Source organism: Onychostoma macrolepis, chromosome 05 (assembly GCF_012432095.1).
Source record: "Onychostoma macrolepis isolate SWU-2019 chromosome 05, ASM1243209v1, whole genome shotgun sequence".
NCBI classification, from domain to species: Eukaryota; Metazoa; Chordata; class Actinopteri; order Cypriniformes; family Cyprinidae; genus Onychostoma; species Onychostoma macrolepis.
In genome coordinates this window covers 1,540,350-1,562,517 of record NC_081159.1, presented here as the reverse complement: position 1 = coordinate 1,562,517, position 22,168 = coordinate 1,540,350, and the positions used below count along the sequence as shown (strand labels likewise).

Sequence of the window (22,168 nt, the reverse complement as noted above, 5' to 3'; positions counted from 1 at the left end):
GATGTTTTTCCTAATATTATAAGAACAACATTTTAACATTAAAATGCACTTTTGGTCATTTTACATTTGGGTTTTTGATGGATTCAAACTGACCTTAAACAGAAACAGTATTACTGAAATAGATTCCAGATACTCTGTGCAAAGCAAACTAAAGCTTCAATAAATATCTCAAGTGAATTTTGATTACTGTAGGTCAGGTGAACATATTTAAATAATTAAAATGAAATTTTTTTATATACGTTTTTAAAAAGGTATTTATTTTATAATTACATTATTGATTTTAAAAACATTAATGAGTGTTTAAATTATTTTTCAGTTTCTTAAAATGAATAGAATTTTAATTGAGGTAGCAGAAATGTTGTTAGAACTTGAATTTAAGGAGGTAGAAGTTGTAAGTGTATATAAATAGTTCAGTATTATATATATATATATATACAGTATATATATATATATTTATTTTTTTTATTATTATTATTCAGTTATCCTAATAATCAAATTGTATACCACCTATATGCGTAACATAAATTAGCAATTCAGTACATTTCTCTTATTCCAATTTAGCATCCATTGTGAAAAAAAAAAATGGAAATCATCATAGGATAGTTTAACTTATTTGCTTTATTTTAACGGAACATAAACATTTATTTTTAACTGTTGGGTTAATGGCACAAAAGGTCTGAAATATTGAGCCACGTTGCTTATGCAGACAGCTCACCCTTCACCTCTATTTCCCAATCACTCCTACCCTCTCTAGGTATTGTTGCATGAAATTAAACTGACAAAAAAGCAAAAAAATAAAAAGGCATGTTTTTTTCTTAAACGTCTGAATGCACGCATACACACCAAGCCCTTCCTAACAGTTCATCAGCCATCAAGCATAGTGGAATTCCTCAAATGAATCTCAGTCTTCTCAAAGCATTCTTCAGGACAATGCTATTGACAGTTTTAATAAGCCCCAGTCTTTTATCTGCTGCGAGACCGGCCAATCAGCAGCCGCCTCAGTATTTTTATTCACACACACTGAGCTTGATTGACAGATCTTGTGGTCAAGTTGCTCATGAATGGAGTGGAGGAATAGGGAGGAAAGGACCATCTTCCGCTGGAGGACGGCCCTCATCACTCATCGCAGCCTGGAACAAGGGCCCCTGCTGTGGGAAGCCCACCAGCACCTTCCCCTTTGGTGAACAGGATCCACCTGTCGACTGACATGATGAGGGGCTGCGTGAATAGAAGAGTATCAGTCTCATCCCCAGAACAATGCTGCTGTCTTATAATTACACCCACATCAGTTTGGTTTCAGATTTGATGAAATGGCTCATTTTTATGGCTAAAAAAAACAAATGAGATGTACACAGCAAGACACATGGAGACTGTTGACCTTTCAGATATCCTGAGATAAAAAAAACCCAGTGATCTTTCATGGATTTAGAGAAATAACTTTACTTGAGTGGAACTAGATAATGTATTTACAGACTGCATGAGGCATATTTTTATGCTACCTGACAGAACTGAATTGAATCCATGTTTGTTTTTGTTTCCTCTGTTATTTTCCCCTAGGAGGGAGAGAGAGAGAGAGAGAGAGAGAGTCAAAAATCATGATCTTTCAGAAAAAGCCTCGTCTTGCTGACAAAAATATGAGTTCACAATCGGTGGAACAATTCTTAATCATGTCACCTGTTATAATTATTTGGGTCTGACGATCTCAGCCTCTGGACGGCTCAATACTGCAATCAAAGATCTGACGGATAAGGCACGCAGGGCTTTTTACAGTATAAGACGACCCCTGTTCAGATTCAACCCACCCATTAAACTGTGGCTGAAAATCTTCGATAGCATCATCAAACCCATTCTCCTCTATGGATGTGAAATCTGGGGCCCCAAATTTAAATTAAACTATGAATCATGGGACAAAAACCCTGTTGAAATTTTCCACCTTGAATTCTGTAAAAGCATCCTGGGAATTCACAGAAACGCCCGAATCTCGGCTGCAGGGCAGAACTGGGCAGATTCCTCTGCTCTCTGAGATCCAGAAGAGAGCAGCGAAGTTCTGGATCCATCTTTCAGACGCCGACAGATAGCTGCCACCACAGTGCTTTCACTTATCGGCAGAAACACCCAGAGACTGACCCTTTCACTATTTAGTGGAAAAACATCAACTCAATTCCACAATTCAGTTAAAGAATTCAAAAATTAAAGAAACAGAAAAAATAACCCAGGAAGAATACATTCATGATTGGCAGCAAAAAGTAACTCAAGTAAAGAAATTAACTTACTTCCACAGAATAAAATCTGATTATAAATTAGCGCCATACCTGAGCAGTATTAAAGAGTATGGTCAGAGAAAGCTGCTGACGAAGTATCGTCTGAGTGAACACAGTCTGTGTGTAGAGACGTGTGTGTGTGTGTGTGTGGAGACGGGCCGACACAAGCAGAGCTGGAGAGCCAGAGAGCTGCGACTGTGTTCTCACTGCACTGAGAGAGTGTGTGTGTGTGTGTGTGTGTGTGTGTGTGTGTGTGTGTGTGTGTGTGTGTGTGAGAGAGCTGCGACTGTGTTCTCACTGCACTGAGGGACTCGTAGAGGACGAGCTGTACTTCCTCACGGAGTGCAGCAAATATAAACACATCAGAGATGCCCATTTCAAACAAATAGCTCTAGTTTCACCTGAATTTAACCATAAAAGTAACTTAGACAAACTCTGTTATATTCTGGGAGAAAAGGAAAAGTGTATCCACCTGGCAGCGCAGTATGTGTCCTCCTGCCATCAAATGAGGGACAAAGGCTGATCCCTCCTTTCCATTTATAACTGCTCTCTGTATTCATTTAATCATTTATTTATTTTTTAATTATTATTTTTTTTTACCTACATGTATAATATGGACATATGTGTTTCCTCATGATTTTATTTATCTGTATAATATATGTATTGCTTTGGCAACATTGTGATGCTACACAGTCATGCCAATAAAGCTAATTTGAATTGAATTGAATTGAATTGAGAGAGAGAGAGAGAGAGACAGAGAGACAGACAGATTATCTATACAGACACATATACAGAATTTCTGCACGGGGATTTTTGCTGGTTTTAAAAGGGAACTTCAAAATATGAGGTGCATCAGCAGAATTACCACATAAAATAAATAAATAAATTTAAAAAAGTAAGTAAAGTGAAACTTTACTTTAATTATTATTATTATTATCATTATTTTCTGTATATTTTGTGGAAAATTGTGATTTTCAGAATAGAAAGTTTGAAAGATTTTTCTAAAAAGAAATAGACATATTTTTTAGGATCCTTGCTGACTAAATATAAATTTCCTTCAAAAATAAAAACTGACGACTTACTGAACTTTTGTACATTTGACGTTTTTTGTTTAAAGGTGTCAGCTAAATGAATATATTATAGAAGTCATGGCTGTGTTATTTAATTTGCATTGGTAATATTTTGTGTCTGTATGGTTTGTATTGAAATCAAAGCAGCACCAAAAACAGTCAAATGAAGTCATTTTGTATTATATTATTAGATATATTTTGAATTGCAGCACTATTCGGTCTTATTCTTGAACTAATCATAACACATTCAGAGTATTAATACAGTGGGGCAAAAACTATTTAGTCAGCCACCAATTGTGCAAGTTCTCCCACTTAAAAAGATGAGAGAGGCCTGTAATTTTCATCATAGGTATACCTCAACTATGAGAGACAAAATGAGAAAAAAGAAATCCAGAAAATCACATTGTAGGATTTTTAAAGAATTTATTGGTAAATTCCTCGGTAAAATAAGTATTTGGTCACCTACAAACAAGCAAGATTTCTGGCTCTCACAGACCTGTAACTTCTTCTTTAAGAGGCTCCTCTGTCCTCCACTCGTTACCTGTATTAATGGCATCTGTTTGAACTCGTTATCAGTATAAAAGACACCTGTCCACAACCTCAAACAGTCCAACTCCAAACTCCACCACGGCCAAGACCAAAGAGCTGTCAAAGGACACCAGAAACACAATTGTAGACCTGCACCAGGCTGGGAAGACTGAATCTGCAATAGGTAAGCAGCTTGGTGTGAAGAAATCAACTGTGGGAGCAATTATTAGAAAATGGAAGACATACAAGACCACTGATAATCTCCTCGATCTGGGGCTCCACGCAAGATCTCACCCGTGGGGTCAAAATGATCACAAGAACTGTGAGCAAAATCCCAGAACCACACGGGGACCTAGTGAATGACCTGCAGAGAGCTGGGACCAAAGTAACAAATGCTACCATCAGTAACACACTGCGCCGCCAGGGACTCAAATCCTGCAGTGCCAGACGTGTCCCCCTGCTTAAGCCAGTACATGTCCGGCCCGTCTGAAGTTTGCTAGAGAGCATTTGGATGATCCAGAAGAGGATTGGGAGAATGTCATATGGTCAGATGAAACCAAAATAGAACTTTTTGGTAAAAACTCAACTTGTCGTGTTTGGAGGAGAAAGAATGCGGAGTTGCATCCAAAGAACACCATACCTACTGTGAAGCATGGGGTGGAAACATCATGCTTTGGGGCTGTTTTTCTGCAAAGGGACCAGGACGACTGATCCGTAAACGAAAGAATGAATGGGGCCATGTATCGTGAGATTTTGAGTGAAAACCTCCTTCCATCAGCAAGGACATTGAAGATGAAACGTGGCTGGGTCTTTCAGCGTGACAATGATCCCAAACACACCGCCCGAGCAATGAAGGAGTGGCTTCGTAAGAAGCATTTCAAGGTCCTGGAGTGGCCCAGCCAGTCTCCAGATCTCAACCCCATCGAAAGTCTTTGGAGTCCGTGTTGCCCAGCGACAGCCCCAAAACATTACTGCTCTAGAGGAGATCTGCATGGAGGAATGGGCCAAAATACCAGCAACAGTGTGTGAAAACCTTGTGAAGACTTACAGAAAGTGTTTGACCTCTGTCATTGCCAACAAAGGGTATATAACAAAGTATTGAGATGAAGTTTTGTTATTGACCAAATACTTATTTTCCACCATAATTTGCAAATAAATTCTTTAAAAATCCTACAATGTGATTTTCTGGATTTTTTTTTCTTCTCATTTTGTCTCTCATAGTTGAGGTATACCTATGATGAAAATTACAGGCCTCTCTCATCTTTTTAAGTGGGAGAACTTGCACAATTGGTGGCTGACTAAATACTTTTTTGCCCCACTGTATCTTACACCTGGGACTGTTTAATAAGCCGAACGGATCTATCTCTGTGTTGTCAACTCACTCATCCACAATGAATGAGATCTGCTCAGTGACCAGAATAACTATCTTCTGAATACCCATAAATCACTGCATCGTTGTCTAGAATTTGAAATCAGACTGTTTCTTCTACAGCCAGAGTCCAGTGATTTATGGACCGGCTGTCTGTTTTGACTGCAGTCAGTATCTTTCTTCCGACTAGGCCGTGCCACGTTTTGACATTAAATTGAAAATGGGTTTAACGTGAGATATTTCTCGTTCAATCACATGTCTAGGCTCAGGGCTGCAGCGCTGTCCAACAGGTTAATAAAAGAATATGACATAAGAGGCGAGATAACTGAGTAAACAGCATCTTTGGGGGAATCTTGTCTTTGTAGTTGCAAACATAATGAGGAGAAATGACTTTAGAGTGGGCTGGAGTGAGACGGATTCCTTCTTGCAGCGAGACTGTACAGCTGGAGCTGTTGCCGTGGATTTGTTGCCATGGTAACAGGGTGGATGTGATGGGGAGAAAGAAATGATGTCTATTTAGGCACAACACACACCCATCTGGCATGAGCTGATAATTGGTACACATGTTTGTCAAATGCACTGAACAAATAAAACCCATCAGTTTTTTTTCCCAGCAAGGTGACATTTATGATGTTTTGAAAAAGACCTTGCAGAAGAGTGGGCGCGATACTGAAATTTACTGGTGTTAATATAAACATGTTCATTTTTTACAGAGCTTCACGTTTCAATCATATGTGTGGATAGATAGATAGATAGATAATAAATGAAGTAACAAACATTTATATATATTAAATTATATATATATATATATATATATATATATATATATATATATATATATATATAAAATGTACATGCATTTATATTTTATATATAGATGCCTATATATATATATATATGAATAAATAAACATTGAAATAATAAATGTAAAACATTTTAATTAATATATATTTTACTACATTTACATTACATAAAAACATAAATAAATATAGTGTTTTGTGTGTATATATATATATATATATATATATAAATCATATGAGGTATAACTTTATATTATATATAAATAAACATATAAAAGTAATAAACATTAAAAAATATATATATATATGTATATTTATTTATTTATAAAATATATTTGTTAATTTATTTATATTTGTATATATAGTAGAATATGATATATATATATATATATATATATATAAACATATTTCATATTATTAAAATTGTTATTATTTATTCCTCTTTACGCTTCATTCTCAGACTAGGCACGTGTCGAGCAACACTGGGAGCTATTTGAACAGAGGCCTGGGGCAATGACAGAAACACTGTGTGTTAGCCTGAGGCTGCAGGACAGAGGAACGTGGTTCTCATTGCAGCACTGTCGCTTAAAGAGAGACACGGTGATAAAAAAAAAAGAATAATAATAAAAACACAGGGATTAATCACTGTCACAGTGTGGAAGCCAAACACTGGCGTCTTATGATGTGCTATAATGCTTGTGTTTTATTGCAGCATGGAATCATGCTGTTAGATGCTGAAATATAACCGTAGGCTGCAATATAGCAAAACACGCAGTGAATATTGATCCTGATGTGCTTTTAAAATAATTTAAGCGCACATTTTTCATGCCTTTCAGCATTAGTGTTTAGCAAACAGTTTGGCATAAGTTGTATTTGTGTATAAGACAGGGACAGTGCATGAATTATTTATCATTTTTATTACTATGCCCAGATTTGAGGCCGGAGATGTGTCTATCACGTTTTCATTTTAGGTCGTTCAGATCATTTCTCTCAGTGTGATCTGAGTTTCATTAAAAGCAGCTGCTTTAGCATCTACAGGTTGTTCATCTATTTCCACTGCATTAATACTGCAATGCTGGTGTCTTGTTTGACCGAAGGGCTTGGATATATAGGGAGTGATTGCAGTTGGACCTGATCCACTGCGAGTTGAGCCTACAAATGTGGAGTTTGATTTAAGGGAAAGCAAAACGCTTGTGACTGGGCATGCATTCAGCTTTTATTTATCATGCCACGGAGGGGCTTGTTTTAATGGATGTGGTTTGTGGACGTATTGGATTACTGTATGCGCTTGTTGCCCAGCGGTATCGGAGTTTGTCACTTGGGCATCATTGCATGTGAATGGAGCTGCTGCAAAGAGCATGCAATTCCCAACCTGACCACATGGTGGCAGTGCTACATTTTGATTGCTTAGATGCTTCCAAATGGCTCCACACCTGGGGAAAGTTAGCTGCCCTTTGCTGCCTCGCCAAGTCGGTTTCTCTGGTGATTAAGGCTTGGATGTGGACCGAGATGAGCACAAAAGGACGAGCGCTGTTCTGTTCGTCTCGAGCTCTCTGGGTCATTTACTCTCGTATCTGTAGCAGGAAGTCAGAGCATAAACGTTGCTTATCGGCCTATGCTGTCTTCAGCCCTAAACACTCACATGATCAAACAACAGATCCTCAGTCATTAAATCTGTGAATAAACAAACAGAGCCGGGTTTGTGTTTTCTCATTGTCGTCCATCTGATGGCAATGCTGTGCGTTGTGACGCAGAAACGTACGCAAAATCACATTAGCAGGCGCCCACAAGCCTCACACAGGCATTGAATCACAACTGAGACCCGGCGCAGAAAGACTTGGGGCACAGCAGGAGTTTCTTCCTCTCTTTTCTTTGTCTTTCTCTCTCTCTCTCCTCCCTGTTGCTTTACAGGCTTTGGGCTAAAAATGCCAGAATAGATAAGAAGAATGTGGTTAGTGTTGTTATCATGGAAAAACACATGCACAAACATGGATCGAGCATCATTCACATGATTATGGTATGTGCAGATAGAGCACTTTTTCCATTATGGATGCATTACCATCAGTCTGTGAATCACAGGTGTCTGACGTCTTCTTGTTGCTTAGCAAAACAGTTGTATCTGAGATAGCGTCTTTGTGAAGCAAAGAGGTGTATTTAACATTTGGCGGCAGCTATCTGTTGGCATGCTCATTCACTGAACATGAATTGAGATGGAAAACAGGATGCAATTGGAATTTGAATGCAATTATACTTAAACTGAATTGAAATTCATATAAATGCATGTCAAAACAACACTAACAGAAATTTGTGTCTGGCTTATATACATTATATGGTATTTGGTTTATTTGTAATATTTTCTATATGCAAGTAGTATTATTTCATCAGAGCACACTGCAAATACACTCATTTTAAATGCACAATAATCTAGAAAGGTGCATTTTCAAGATAAATTTATGATGTGCAGCTACTTTTATTCAGCATGAAGGCATTAAATTGGTCAAAAGACAGTGAAGACATTTTATATTGTTTTGTGTTTCAAATCAATATTGTTCTTTTGAACTTTCTATTCATCAAAGAATCTTGAAAAAAAATGTATTATAAAATATTAAGCAGCAAAAAAAAAAAAAAAAAAAATCACTATTTTAAGTAATGGCTGCTGAGAAATTAACTTTGCATCACAAATAAATGTATCAACATTTATTACAAAAAGAGTTATTTTAAAATGCAAAATATTACTCTTTTTACTGTATTTATAATCAAATAAATGCAGCCTTGGTGAACATCAAACATGAAAAATTCTTACCAAACCTTTTGAAGTTAGTTAGTTAGTTTTGTTTGATATTTTGACATTTTTAAAAACATAAATCTCTGCTTGGGCTGATCATGCTCACATATAGCAACAACTTGTTTCTCCCCAAATAAAGAAGAGAGAGTAAAAAAATAAAAATAATAACTTATTATATTATGGTGTAGATTCAACACAAAACATTACTTTACTTTTAACATGACTAAATGCATCTGATTATTATATAAGGTGTTTTACTTGTCATGTTTCACCACGAGCACACATCTTAGACCTTCATAGATTCAGCTGTCTCCCACATTCACGTTAAAGCGATTCAGTCAGATCTATATCACATGCCCGTCTTCTGAACGTGTCACATGATGCGTTCAATACACGCACAGGATGGCTCTACGCAATGCTGTACATTGCTTCACGGCATCACATAAACATCTCCAGTCAATCCAAGCGAACACAAGCCTGACTTTTGAAACAAAATCCAATTTCACTGTGAAATGTAATAAAAGCAGTCTGGCTCCAGGATATGTTTGGCTGCTCGGAGACCTTAGGATTACACTTATTAGACTTCAACGTTGAAGCACAGCCTCGAGACAGTGCAGGTTATTTTGATGAATGATGTGAAACACAATATAAAGGTGACAAAAAGAATGACCATGACAAACAAAACACCACAGCACACGTCACCCTCTTTATGCGGCACTTTACCAGCCATACAGAAGAAATCGCTCTCTGACAGAGATTCCCTTCTCTGACAATTAAACAAAACATAAGCTTCTTGTGAGCTTTTGGGCCTTAAATGAGAAAACAGCATGCATTATCAGCATGCATCAAACTTATTTGCACCACACTGTAAAAAAAAGAAAAGTTGAGCCAACTTAAAATTTTAAGGCAACCAGCTTCAGCAGATTTTTGAGTTTTCTCAACTTGTTTTAAGTTTATACAACAAAAATGTTTTTATTCAACATTTTTTTTTATTTTACAGTGCAGGGACTTTTGTCTGGAACTCAAGTCAGGTTGACAAACACATTCGTGAAATATAATTTTCAGTAGACTTACACGTAAAGGTGCTATAATAGATTTTTTTCTGAAATATCACACATAAAATGTCCCTACTCCCCGACAGATAGCACTAAAATTGGTGTGCTGAGAAATTGCACTTTTCTCTGTGACAGTAAAAGCAATAGAGTCAGGGGGCGGCCTAAACTGAACACTATCCTATCAGAAACGATTTCTGTCCTTTTCCAGGTTTGGTTTGCTGACTTGATTTAGGAGGATGAGACGAGATTGATGAGGTGTGATGTAGACAGAATGTGTGTATATAATAACGTAGAGGGGTTGAAAACAACGACCATCATCACATTCTCACCATCTTCCGTTTTATTATTTAGATAGATATGCAAGGATTAGAGAGCTGAAAGATGCGGAGATAAAATGAGACACGACGAGATAACATGAGATAAAGACCGGATAAGAAAGCAAGAAGGAAGAAAAAAAAGATGTGATGACATACTGCAAGTATGAGATATAAAAGGGCAGAGAGAATGCAGAGATAGTTGAGACAACATGAGATGACAGAATAATTAAGTAAAAAACTAACAAACTGAGATAATATTACAGTAAGCTTAAGTAAAGCAAAAAAATGAGATACAGACAGAGTAGTAAAGAGGGAGAAAAATTAAATGAGACAAGGTGAGATGAAACAGAATAAATGTTTATGTGATATATGAGTGAAGAAAATGCGGAGATGAGACATCATGAGATGACAGAGAATGGTTATGTGAGAAACTAACAGGCTGATAGAAATGAATTGAGATCATATGAGACAGTAAGTGTACGTAAAATATTTGCAGGCTGTGAGAATCTATGTGAGACAAAATAACAAACAGAGTCAGTGTAAGTAAGATATAAGAAGGCAGAGAGAGAGAATGCCAAGATTAAATTAGTTAAGAGACAGTAAGTAACAAATTTGCAGGCTGAGATAATGCCGTTTTGACACAAAATGAGACCGAGTCAGTGTAAGGCTGCGAAGAAAGTGGAGATGAGAGCAGACAAGACGGAATGACGTGAAATAACAGATTAAGTATGAAAATGATCAGGCCGGGTAAGAAATTAACAGGCTGAGATACTGTGGTGACAAGATGACACAAGATAAGAGGGCTGAGCGAATGTGGAAAAGATCTGAGACAGAATAACACGAGATGGTGTGAATTAGAAATTATAGGGTGGCGACAACGTGGTGATGAGAAGAGATGATGTGAGATAGAGACGGATGGGTTAAGTTTAAGTGAGATATAAGCGCGCTGAGAATATGCTGATACTCTATAGGGCTTTTCACCCTGCGCTTAATCATTCTAAACCTTGCTTTTATCTCCGGGTCAAGGTAGAATACGTGTAATTTAGAAGCAGGATTAGCACCGCTTTTTACTTGTACAGAGCTTGTACAGTGTGAAAAGATGCGGTGTTACAATGTTATGGCAAGTTGCTTAGCAACAAGCATCCAATGGCGTGCCTCTTATTTACGTGCTTAGGACAATTACGGAAACACTGTGTGTGGTGTAAACAGTCGATTAAGTCATAGCTTTTATCCAGCCATGTCAACTGTACTGTGATATTGTGCTTTGTCGTATTGTAGTTTCTAATTTTGTTTGTATTGTACAGCACTTTGGATCAACCGGGAGTTGTGTGCAATTGCTTTATAAATAAAGAAAGAAAGAGGAAAAGATTCAGAGTTGGAGTCACTGATCTATAATAAAGAACATGTATACATTTTAGTGCCGTCAAACGATTAATCGCGATTAAATGCATCCAAAACAAAAGTTTTTATTTACATTATATATGTATGTGTACTGTGTATATTTATTATGTATATATATATATATACACACACACACATATAGTATATATTTTGAGAATATTTACGTTTATACATTTATATATTCATATTCTTATATTTTAGATCATATATAGTGCTGTCAAACGATTAATCACATCCAAAATAAATTTTTTTTTTTTTACATAATATATGTGTACTGTACTGTGTATATTTATTATGAATATATAAAGACACACACACACACACACACACACACACACACACACACACACACACACACACACACACACACACACACACACACACACACACACACACACACACACACACACACACACACACACACACACACACACACACACACACACACACACACACACACACACACACACACACACACACACACACACACACACACACACACACACACACACACACACACACACACACACACACACACACACACACACACACACACACACACACACACACACACACACACACACACACACACACACACACACACACACACACACACACACACACACACACACACACACACACACACACACACACACACACACACACACACACACACACACACACACACACACACACACACACACACACACACACACACACACACACACACACACACACAGCAATGACTTACGGTCCTAGTGTGTACCAAGTCTGGATTCCAGACCTGGTCCACACTAGGACCGTAATTCATTGTGGTATGTGGGCCAAGCAAAAGCTGATTGTGTGGGCCGGAGCTGCACCAGAGAAAAAATGCTATGTGGGCCGGAGCTGGGCCAGAGCAAAATTGCTATGTGGGACCATACCTGTATGACCATAGCTGGCCCTATTCTGGCCCAGACAGCAACATAGTGTTGGCCCAGATCCGGCCCACATCTGGCCCATGTGAAATCCATGCGGGCCAGATCTGGGCCGACACTGCTTGCTGTCTGGGAAATATTTGATATTTTTTTGAATATTTGATAAACTTTTGGATGTTTGAGGTTTTACTTACTAGTCAGATGGTTCATGGCACTTTGGAGATGTTCTTCCACAGGAGATCAGATCCGCTCCGCTCCAGCTCTGCAGCACAACCATCAGCATGGAAGAATAGGAACAATATGTCACATAGCCAACAAAATGTAGTATACAATGTCAGGATTATTAGAAATAAACAAACTACAGCAGAGGTGAAATGCAATAATAATAATAATAATAATAATCATATTTTTAGGTTTTACAGATGCATGATGATAGTTGAAATGTATAGTGAAAAATTCATATAAAGTTATTTAATAAGATTTCTCAGATCACCTGTTTCCTGCATCTCTGTCAGCAGCTCTCATTACAAATTTTCTTGTAACTTCCCCTGTTTTAGGTATTTTTTTCTGACACTCCTGAAATCACAGTACAATTTATCAATATTTGTTTGCAATGAAAGTTCAAAATGTGTTTGAAATAGTTTCAGCCCATTAGTTCATGTAAGTGACGTCACCGATTGACCCCACAGTGCATACTTTTAGGTTAAATTAATACGCTTATAGTGACTTCCATTTATCTATTGACAAAGTATCAGCAAAACATTTACAAAACTATCAAAGCCACTCATCTACACATAAAAGGTGCTTTAAAACTCAAACGTTCATTAATAAGAGCTCAAATCTCTAAGTTAGCTTACCTCTAATTGTTAGCCTCTGATGCTAACGGTCTTTTTGAAGACACTAAACCACTCCTGTAAAGTAAAGATTCAACAGAAACGTGTCAGTAACATGTAAGAAAGTGTCAGGAACGGTTGTAGGTATTATTTGTGTAACTTTAGGGACTAAACTTACCTGAAAGCAGTGAAGAAAGCAGTGAAGACAGCAGAGAGACAGCCTCTCACTACTTGTCAGCTGAGTGAGTTGACGCCCTGTTACCACGGTAACCTCCTCCGCTTCAGTTTAAATGCGATTTGAATGCTCAACGCGCGCGCTCATTGGCCGTCCACACGAACGCGGTTATTTTCAAAACAGCAGCTTTTTCTATGCGGTTTGGCCGTTCATCCTCACGCAAACGCTGCACCAGGTCACTGAAACCGAACATATTGAAAACTCCTGCCAGGGTGAAGATTTTCAAAAACTCCGGTTGCAGTGTTATCATGTAATGTTAGACAGCAAAACCAGAGTTTTTGGCTTGTGACGTCTGAGCCTGCGCTGTTATCTCCGCCTACTGGAAACTTTTTCAGGCTTCTGATTGGCCAACATGGCCTAAAACGCATCAAAGTTACGCATTTACATAAATAGTACATAAAAGTCAAATAAAATGTCCTGAAACTTCATCATGTATTGTTTAGTAGGCCTACATCAAACTGTAAATTGAATGAGAATATGAAAGCAGTGAATGCAAAACATTGTTTGAAGTCAGTTGTATATAAATAAAACAACATTCTATAATATAACATATAATATCATATCATATAATATCATATGAGGCATGAATATAATTTCACATGTAAACACAATTAAACACACAATATGAGCTTTATGTTATGCATTTTAAAAATATATTTTCAAAATGTATTTCAATATATTTAACAGTGTTTCACATATATGTGAATATATTACCTTTCTGTATGGGAAAACATTGGGATTTTAGTCAAAAATATTTGAAATGGATTTTAAATGTGGGTCAAGATCGGCAATACTTATGTGGCCCACATATCTACATTTGACATCTGGGCCAAATACTGCATTTGACATCTGGCCCATGTCTTGTGTGCCGTCTTAAACCCGGTACCACCTCTGCCAAACCCGGGCCATGTTTGGCCCACATGCTGTATGCCAGTGCCGGATGAATGGCAGATGAATATATATATATATATATATAAAACAACAGAATATACTATTCTATAATATACTATATAATATCATATATCATATGAGACATGAATATAATTTCGCATACAAGTAAACCCATAATAACACAACATGAGCTTTATGTTATGCATTTTCAAAATATATTTAACAGTGTTTCACATATATGTGAATATATTACCTTTCTGTATGGGAAAACATTGGCATTTTACTCAAAAATATTTGAAATGGATTTTAAATGTGGGTAAAGAAGGGGTACATATTTCTAGTGTATCCATGTATGTTTCCTTGATTATCTGGTCTCATCTCTGAGTGAAAGTAAGATGCGAGAGCGCTGAAAGAATCTGAAGCAAAGCGGGGAGCAGTAAAGCAGAATGCAGGAGAAATGAGGAGAGGTGGGGATTCTGCCCAGAGTGCAGCAGATAGAGATGAAAGCTGCTCTCTGTTTGTCAGATGCAGCTCTAATTATGGCTCCTTTAATTAGTGCATCTCAGAGCTGCCTCTCTTGGAAACATGCCACTTTGTGCAGCCCCTTTACCCTCTAACTCTCCATCTCTCTCTACCTTTCCTCTCCTTTCCTCTCCTCTCCCTCGCTTCTCCTTGTGTCTTGACAGCTCATACAATCAAGGCAACTTCAGCTGCTGTAGCCCTTAAGCAAGCGTCTTTGCTCAGATTGGGAGAGAGAGGGGGATAGATATGAAGGAGCAAACCGGAAAAAACAAAAAACTAACTTGGATAAAATCAACGTAAAAATAAATAAATATGGAAATAAATACATGCGGTAATAAATAAATTAGTGCTGGGCAGCGATTAATCGCGATTAATCGCATCAAAATAAAAGTTTTTGTTTATATAATATATCTGTGTGTACTGTGTATATTTATTATGTGTATATAAAGACACACACATACAGTATATATTTTGAAAAGATTTACATGTATTTACATGTATCTATTTTGGTCTCATCTGACCACATGACTTTCTCCCATGACTCCTCTGGATCATCCAAATGGTCATTGGCAAACTTATGTCGGGCCTGGACATGTGCTGGTTTAAGCAGGGGAACCTTCCGTGCCATGCATGATTTCAAACCATGACGTCTTAGTGTATTACCAACAGTAACCTTGGAAACGGTGGTCCCAGCTCTTTTCAGGTCATTGACCAGCTCCTCCCGTGTAATTCTGGGCTGATTTCTCACCTTTCTTAGGATCATTGAGACCCCACGAGGTGAGATCTTGCATGGAGCCCCAGTCCGAGGGAGATTGACAGTCATGTTTAGCTTCTTCCATTTTCTAATGATTGCTCCAACAGTGGACCTTTTTCACCAAGCTGCTTGGCAATTTCCCGTAGCCCTTTCCAGCCTTGTGGAGGTGTACAATTTTGTCTCTAGTGTCTTTGGACAGCTCTTTGGTCTTGGCCATGTTAGTAGTTGGATTCTTACTGATTGTATGGGGTGGACAGGTGTCTTTATGCAGCTAACGACCTCAAACAGGTGCATCTAATTTAGGATAATAAATGGAGTGGAGGTGGACATTTTAAAGGCAGACTAACAGGTCTTTGAGGGTCAGAATTCTAGCTGATAGACAGGTGTTCAAATACTTATTTGCAGCTGTATCATACAAATAAATAGTTAAAAATCATACATTGTGATTTCTGGATTTTTTTTTAGATTATGTCTCTCACAGTGGACATGCACCTCGATGACAATTTCAGACCCTCCATGATTTCTAAGTGGGAGAACTTGCAAAATAGAAGGGTGTTCAAATACTTATTTTCCTCACTGTATATATATATATATATATATATATATATATATATATATATATAAAACAACAGAATATACTATTCTATAATATACTATATAATATCATATATCATATGAGACATGAATATAATTTCGCATACAAGTAAACCCATAATAACACAACATGAGCTTTATGTTATGCATTTTCAAAATATATTTAACAGTGTTTCACATATATGTGAATATATTACCTTTCTGTATGGGAAAACATTGGCATTTTACTCAAAAATATTTGAAATGGATTTTAAATGTGGGTCAAGATCGGCAATACTTATGTGGCCCACATATCTGTATTTGACATCTGGCCCATGTCTTGTGTGCCGTCTTAAACCCGGTACCATCTCTGCCAAACCCGGGCCATCTTTGTAAAAAATCCACCACAGAGCAATGATCAGGAAACGAGCAATGAACAGGACTAGACTGACTTAGACAACTAGCAAAACTTAAGCAGGCTCCGTAAAGTAGCTATCAGCTATGACAGTAATAAACGCTAAACAATACTCGGCAATCTGAAAGAGGAAGTCCAAGGCTTATAATGCGTGTCTGATTGGATTCAGCTGTGTGTGTGTGTGTGTGTGTGTGTGTGTGTGCAATCAGTGCAATGAATGATGGGAACTGTAGTCCGGAGTGACATGTAACAGTCTGTGTGGTGTGAGAGTCAATATGATGGAGAGGCGACCTCTTGTGGCAGTCGGACGGAAGGCCACGAACTGGATTCGTGACAATATTTTTCTTAAATATATGCATGCATGTGTGTGTATTTATATACACATAATAAATATACACAGTACACACACATATATTATGCAAAAAAAACTTTTATTTTGGATGTGATTAATCGCGATTAATCGTTTGACTGCACTACTATTTAATATATAAACATAACATTGTTAAATATATACATGCATGTGTTTGTATTTATATATACGTAATAAATATACACAGTATACACACATACTGTATATTATGTAAACAAAAACTTTTATAATGGATGCGATTAATCGCGATTAATCGCTTGACAGCACTAATACATTTATTTATAAAGTAATTTATAGATCAGTGCTTTGTAGAAAAATGTCAAATGGTGATGGAAAATATGAAATAAAGTAAAGAACATTTTATTCTAACTTTTATATTCCATAAACTCCATTCTGGAAAATTTATAGTAGCCTACATATAGAACACTTTCGTAACTTAATAAATATCACTTTTGAGAAATGTAATGCATCCTTGCTGAACAAAATAGACTGTGCAAGTAATTCGCAAACTGAGTTAAAGCGGTAATGAGACAATAATGAGAAATTATAACATGAAATAGAGACTGTGTTTAAGGCGGGAAAAACTTTTATATTAGATGAGGTGCCATAAGATAAGACAACAAGAGAAGAAGGCAAGATACAAGAAGAAGCAAGACTGAAAGCATGAGGGTAAAGAAGGGGTACATATTTCTAGTGTATCCATGTATGTTTCCTTGATTATCTGGTCTCATCTCTGAGTGAAAGTAAGATGCGAGAGCTGAAAGAATCTGAAGCAAAGCGGGAGCAGTAAAGCAGAATGCAGGAGAAATGAGGAGAGGTGGGGATTCTGCCCAGAGTGCAGCAGATAGAGATGAAAGCTGCTCTCTGTTTGTCAGATGCAGCTCTAATTATGGCTCCTTTAATTAGTGCATCTCAGAGCTGCCTCTCTTGGAAACATGCCACTTTGTGCAGCCCCTTTACCCTCTAACTCTCCATCTCTCTCTACCTTTCCTCTCCTTTCCTCTCCTCTCCCTCGCTTCTCCTTGTGTCTTGACAGCTCATACAATCAAGGCAACTTCAGCTGCTGTAGCCCTTAAGCAAGCGTCTTTGCTCAGATTGGGAGAGAGAGGGGGGATAGATATGAAGGAGCAAACCGGAAAAAAACAAAAAAACTAACTTGGATAAAATCAACGTAAAAATAAATAAATATGGAAATAAATACATGCGGTAATAAATAAATTAGTGCTGGGCAACGATTAATCGCGATTAATCGCATCCAAAATAAAAGTTTTTGTTTATATAATATATCTGTGTGTACTGTGTATATTTATTATGTGTATATAAAGACACACACATACAGTATATATTTTGAAAAGATTTACATGTATTTACATGTATATATTTATTAATATAATTTATATGATATATAAATATATTTAATACATAATCATAACACATTTTTCTTAAATATATACATACATGGGTGTGTATTCATATATACATAATAAATACACACAATACACACACATATATTATGTACACAAAAACTTTTATTTTGGATGCGATTAATCGCGATTAATCGTTGCCCAGCACTAAAATAAATATAAAAATAAACGAATGCATAAATAAATGCATAAATAAATAAATAAAAGTTCAAAAGAATAAAATATAAATGATAAAGTAAATGCACAAAATAATAAATGAAGGAAAAAATTAATACAGATTCAATTTAAATACAAATGAATTATCTTTGTTTTATTAAGTTATATATTAGGATATTTATTTTCCCATTATTACATATTTATTTATCTATCTATTTATGTATGCATAATACATAAATATATATATATATATAATTATAATTTTTTAGTTTTTTCTGTAGGTTTGGTCCTCCGTAGATAGAGAGACCCAGAAATGAAACAGTAAAAGGGGAACTGTGAAGAAGCGAAAGCGAGAAATAAAACTCGTCAAGAGTTCATATGGCATTGGAATGGGTTGTGTGTGCACACGTGTGTGTAGTTCTGCAGTATACCGAACAAAATAAGATTGATGCCTGGAGGTGTTTGGCAGGAGGTGACGAGGTTGAGACGCCAAAAAAGTGGAGCTGGGCGACATGGCGTTCTCCGGAGGAATTACTGTGCGGCGAGGTGAAGACACGTGTCAGTGACACCGGGATTCAATCTCCTGCAGTATTTACTGTAGCTCCACTCATGCACAAAGTCCACATCTGAGCGAGCAATGCATGGTGAGGCTGGGGTTCCTGCTTGAATTCTGATTCCGTTCATGTCCGCGATTCTCACTTAGGGAATACTGCAAGATGGTGCATAAATTAACTAAGAGGATATAGGGCGGGTGCACGCAGAAAGAGAGAAAGAAAAGGACTTTTCTTATCGCACCCCTGTGGCAGGACTCTGTTCAGCTCCTCTGGAAAGTCATTAGCCCCCGAAGACCCCTCAAATTCATTATTTCTCTATCACGCACTGTTTACAATTTGTCCTCGTGAGAAGAAATGTTAACAGCTCCCGCTAAGCGCTAAGCTGTGCGGTGACAGAAAGAAGAACGCAGTGTGCGTCTCATTTGTGTGGTCACATTTTATCGACTGTCTAAAATCTGTTGTTTATCTCAGATTTGTAGCTGCACGAGCCAATTTCTAAAACTCTGCTGTTATTATAACTGTTAGTTGTGTTGGTTGACTTGGATATAGTGCCTAAAAACTGTAGGCAGTGCCAGACTTCTGGGGGCCCTAAGCAAAACTTGTCGGGGGCCCCAAAATGCTCCCCAACCCTTTAACCTATTCTTTCAGAGCAGTTTCACTGTCAACAAATAACAGTGAGTTTTAAAAAGTATGTAATACAAAAAAGGGAGAAAATGACAAACAATAGGGCAAAATCAACAGAAAAAAAATATTCAAATAAAATAAAGAATTTAGCCTGTAATAGCCTACTATACAGAAATTGATTAAAGTAATCAAATGTACAAATAAAGCACTGCATAGACTTCACCATATACATTAAACATAAACTGATTCGTAACATAGTTATGAACCATATTCAGTGAAGAGCAGTGAATAATTCTCTCCTTTTCTTTTGTTGTTTGATTAACAGATGATGACAGACAGCAGCAGGTTTATACAGAATGCACAGATCTAATATAATGACTAGCTTCAGATTAGGCTACTTTTCAAACTGTTTATGTTCACTTAAGACATAACTGACTGTGTTTAGTGAAAACTCACCAAGACGGACATTTTGACATATGCAAAGCGCAAAGTAGCCTATATTTGACCGTGTTTTACTCTGTCCCGAATCGCGCGCACGGAAATCATTTTTAAGTATTGAGCAAAAACGGCATGGAGACTGTATACATGGTTTGACTGATTTGGATGTTACGTAGAAAGACAGCGCACTGCATTAAAGGAACATTCATGCTTTCATAACCGCTGGCCAAAATCAAAAACAAAACTGAAATGAAATCATCTTTGAGAGGAAGGGGGCACCCTTGTATTTCGGGGGCGCAGTCTCACAAAGCAATTTGTTTTATACATTTACAGCAAAATCAGAATACAGGCAGTTTTAGCTTAAACGTCAAAAGAATACAATAAATAATTATGAATTACAACATTTTTGAGAAATTTAGTTAGCTGATGCTAACTGGCTAGCTAACTAGCTGCTGGATGCTAAGTTTTTTTTAAATTTATTATTATTTTTTTTTTATAAAGCCCAATTTTATTCAACCATCTAGTTAGAATACATTTGATGGAAAAACAAAGGATTTGATGTTCAGAACAGAGTAGACTAACTACAGTAATTAAGCAATGTCCCCTGGAGGAGTTTTACCCAGACTAGGGTTGAAAAAATGTCATTCTGAAGATATAATTATATTTTTCTTAAATAACACATGCTCCATATCTACAGGCCATACTAATCTCATTTTTTTCTAATCACTAATCTCTCTTTTTTTTTTTTTATTATTATTATTATTTTTAAGTAGGCTACTGTAGTGGTACCATGGTAGAGAGATAAATATCAGATCAGATTTGACTGATAATTGTAATTTGTAGAGCAGCATTACTGCAGTGCTAATATATAACACTGAATGCAATTCATTGATTCTTCTTTAAAGTTATCAGAATCAGAATTAGCTTTATTCTCCAAGTGTGTGCAAACAAATAAGAAATTTGTTGTGTTTTTATTTTTTTAAGAAGCTCTTATACCATACATACATATCTGACATGAGAACAGAAACATTTAAATAAGACTTAATGATAAATAATAATGTGTATGAATCTGGAACAGAAGATTTATGTACAGATGTGTGCATTATTTACTCTATATATATATACAGCTGTATAGAAAATATGCATATGTATTTACATAGTACTTGAGAGAGAGGCAATAATTAGAGATGGAGAATGAATTACAGGCATGAATTACAGAACACTTGTATATGGTTATACCAGTAGGTGGCGTCTAGTGATTGTCTTTAATCATTGAATCATTAATTCAAACTATTCATTCAGAAAAAAAAAAAAAAGAGAATATGCATACTTCCCTACTATGTAGGCAAAAAACACTATATAAAAAGTGTAAAGTCACAATATTCATAAAGCAATAGACGGAAAAGTACACAGATGCATATGTGATTTCGGGTTCATATGAACACTTATACGGTAAACAGGTCACTAAATCAGTCATTCATTCAACCGATTCTTTCAAAAACACTGATTCATTCATGAACATTATTATTGTTGGTTGTTTGGATATGCCTAGCAAATTTTGCTATTGTTTGTTTGCATCTGTTTTACTTTTTTACTAAGGTATCTGGCAATATTTTGTCAAAAATATAAGTTGCTCAATATTAACAACTTGTTTACTAAAATGTTGAATGAGGAATAACACACTCGCAATCAAAATTCAGCGCCACTGTGTTTACCTGCGTCCTGTTGTATAAATGCATAAAGATTTACATATACTGCAGTTCATAGTACATAAGCAGGAAGGGAAACAGGATATGGATATTTTAAGCTAAGATGCTGTGGGGCATTTCAATGAAACTATGTCCTCATTGTTCAGTGGACATGACATCATTTCTCT

At 36.6% G+C, this 22,168-nt stretch overlaps 2 long non-coding RNA genes across 3 annotated transcripts; both read right to left on the bottom strand.

Annotated features, from left to right (window-relative positions):
- Positions 1-696: 696 nt before the first annotated feature.
- LOC131540137 (uncharacterized) lies at positions 697-1,925 on the bottom strand. Its single transcript, XR_009271189.1, has 3 exons — positions 1,675-1,925; positions 1,500-1,553; positions 697-1,218 (listed from the first exon to the last, which is right to left on the bottom strand). It is a non-coding gene; the product is annotated as an uncharacterized LOC131540137 (long non-coding RNA).
- Positions 1,926-6,474: 4,549 nt separating this feature from the next.
- LOC131540136 (uncharacterized) lies at positions 6,475-13,586 on the bottom strand. Of its 2 annotated transcripts, XR_009271188.1 has the most exons (6): positions 13,515-13,586; positions 13,361-13,414; positions 12,997-13,079; positions 12,698-12,765; positions 8,088-8,222; positions 6,475-7,947 (listed from the first exon to the last, which is right to left on the bottom strand). It is a non-coding gene; the product is annotated as an uncharacterized LOC131540136 (long non-coding RNA). The 2 variants fall into 2 exon arrangements; XR_009271187.1 differs by lacking the exon at positions 8,088-8,222.
- Between the last annotated feature and the right edge of the window lie 8,582 nt (positions 13,587-22,168).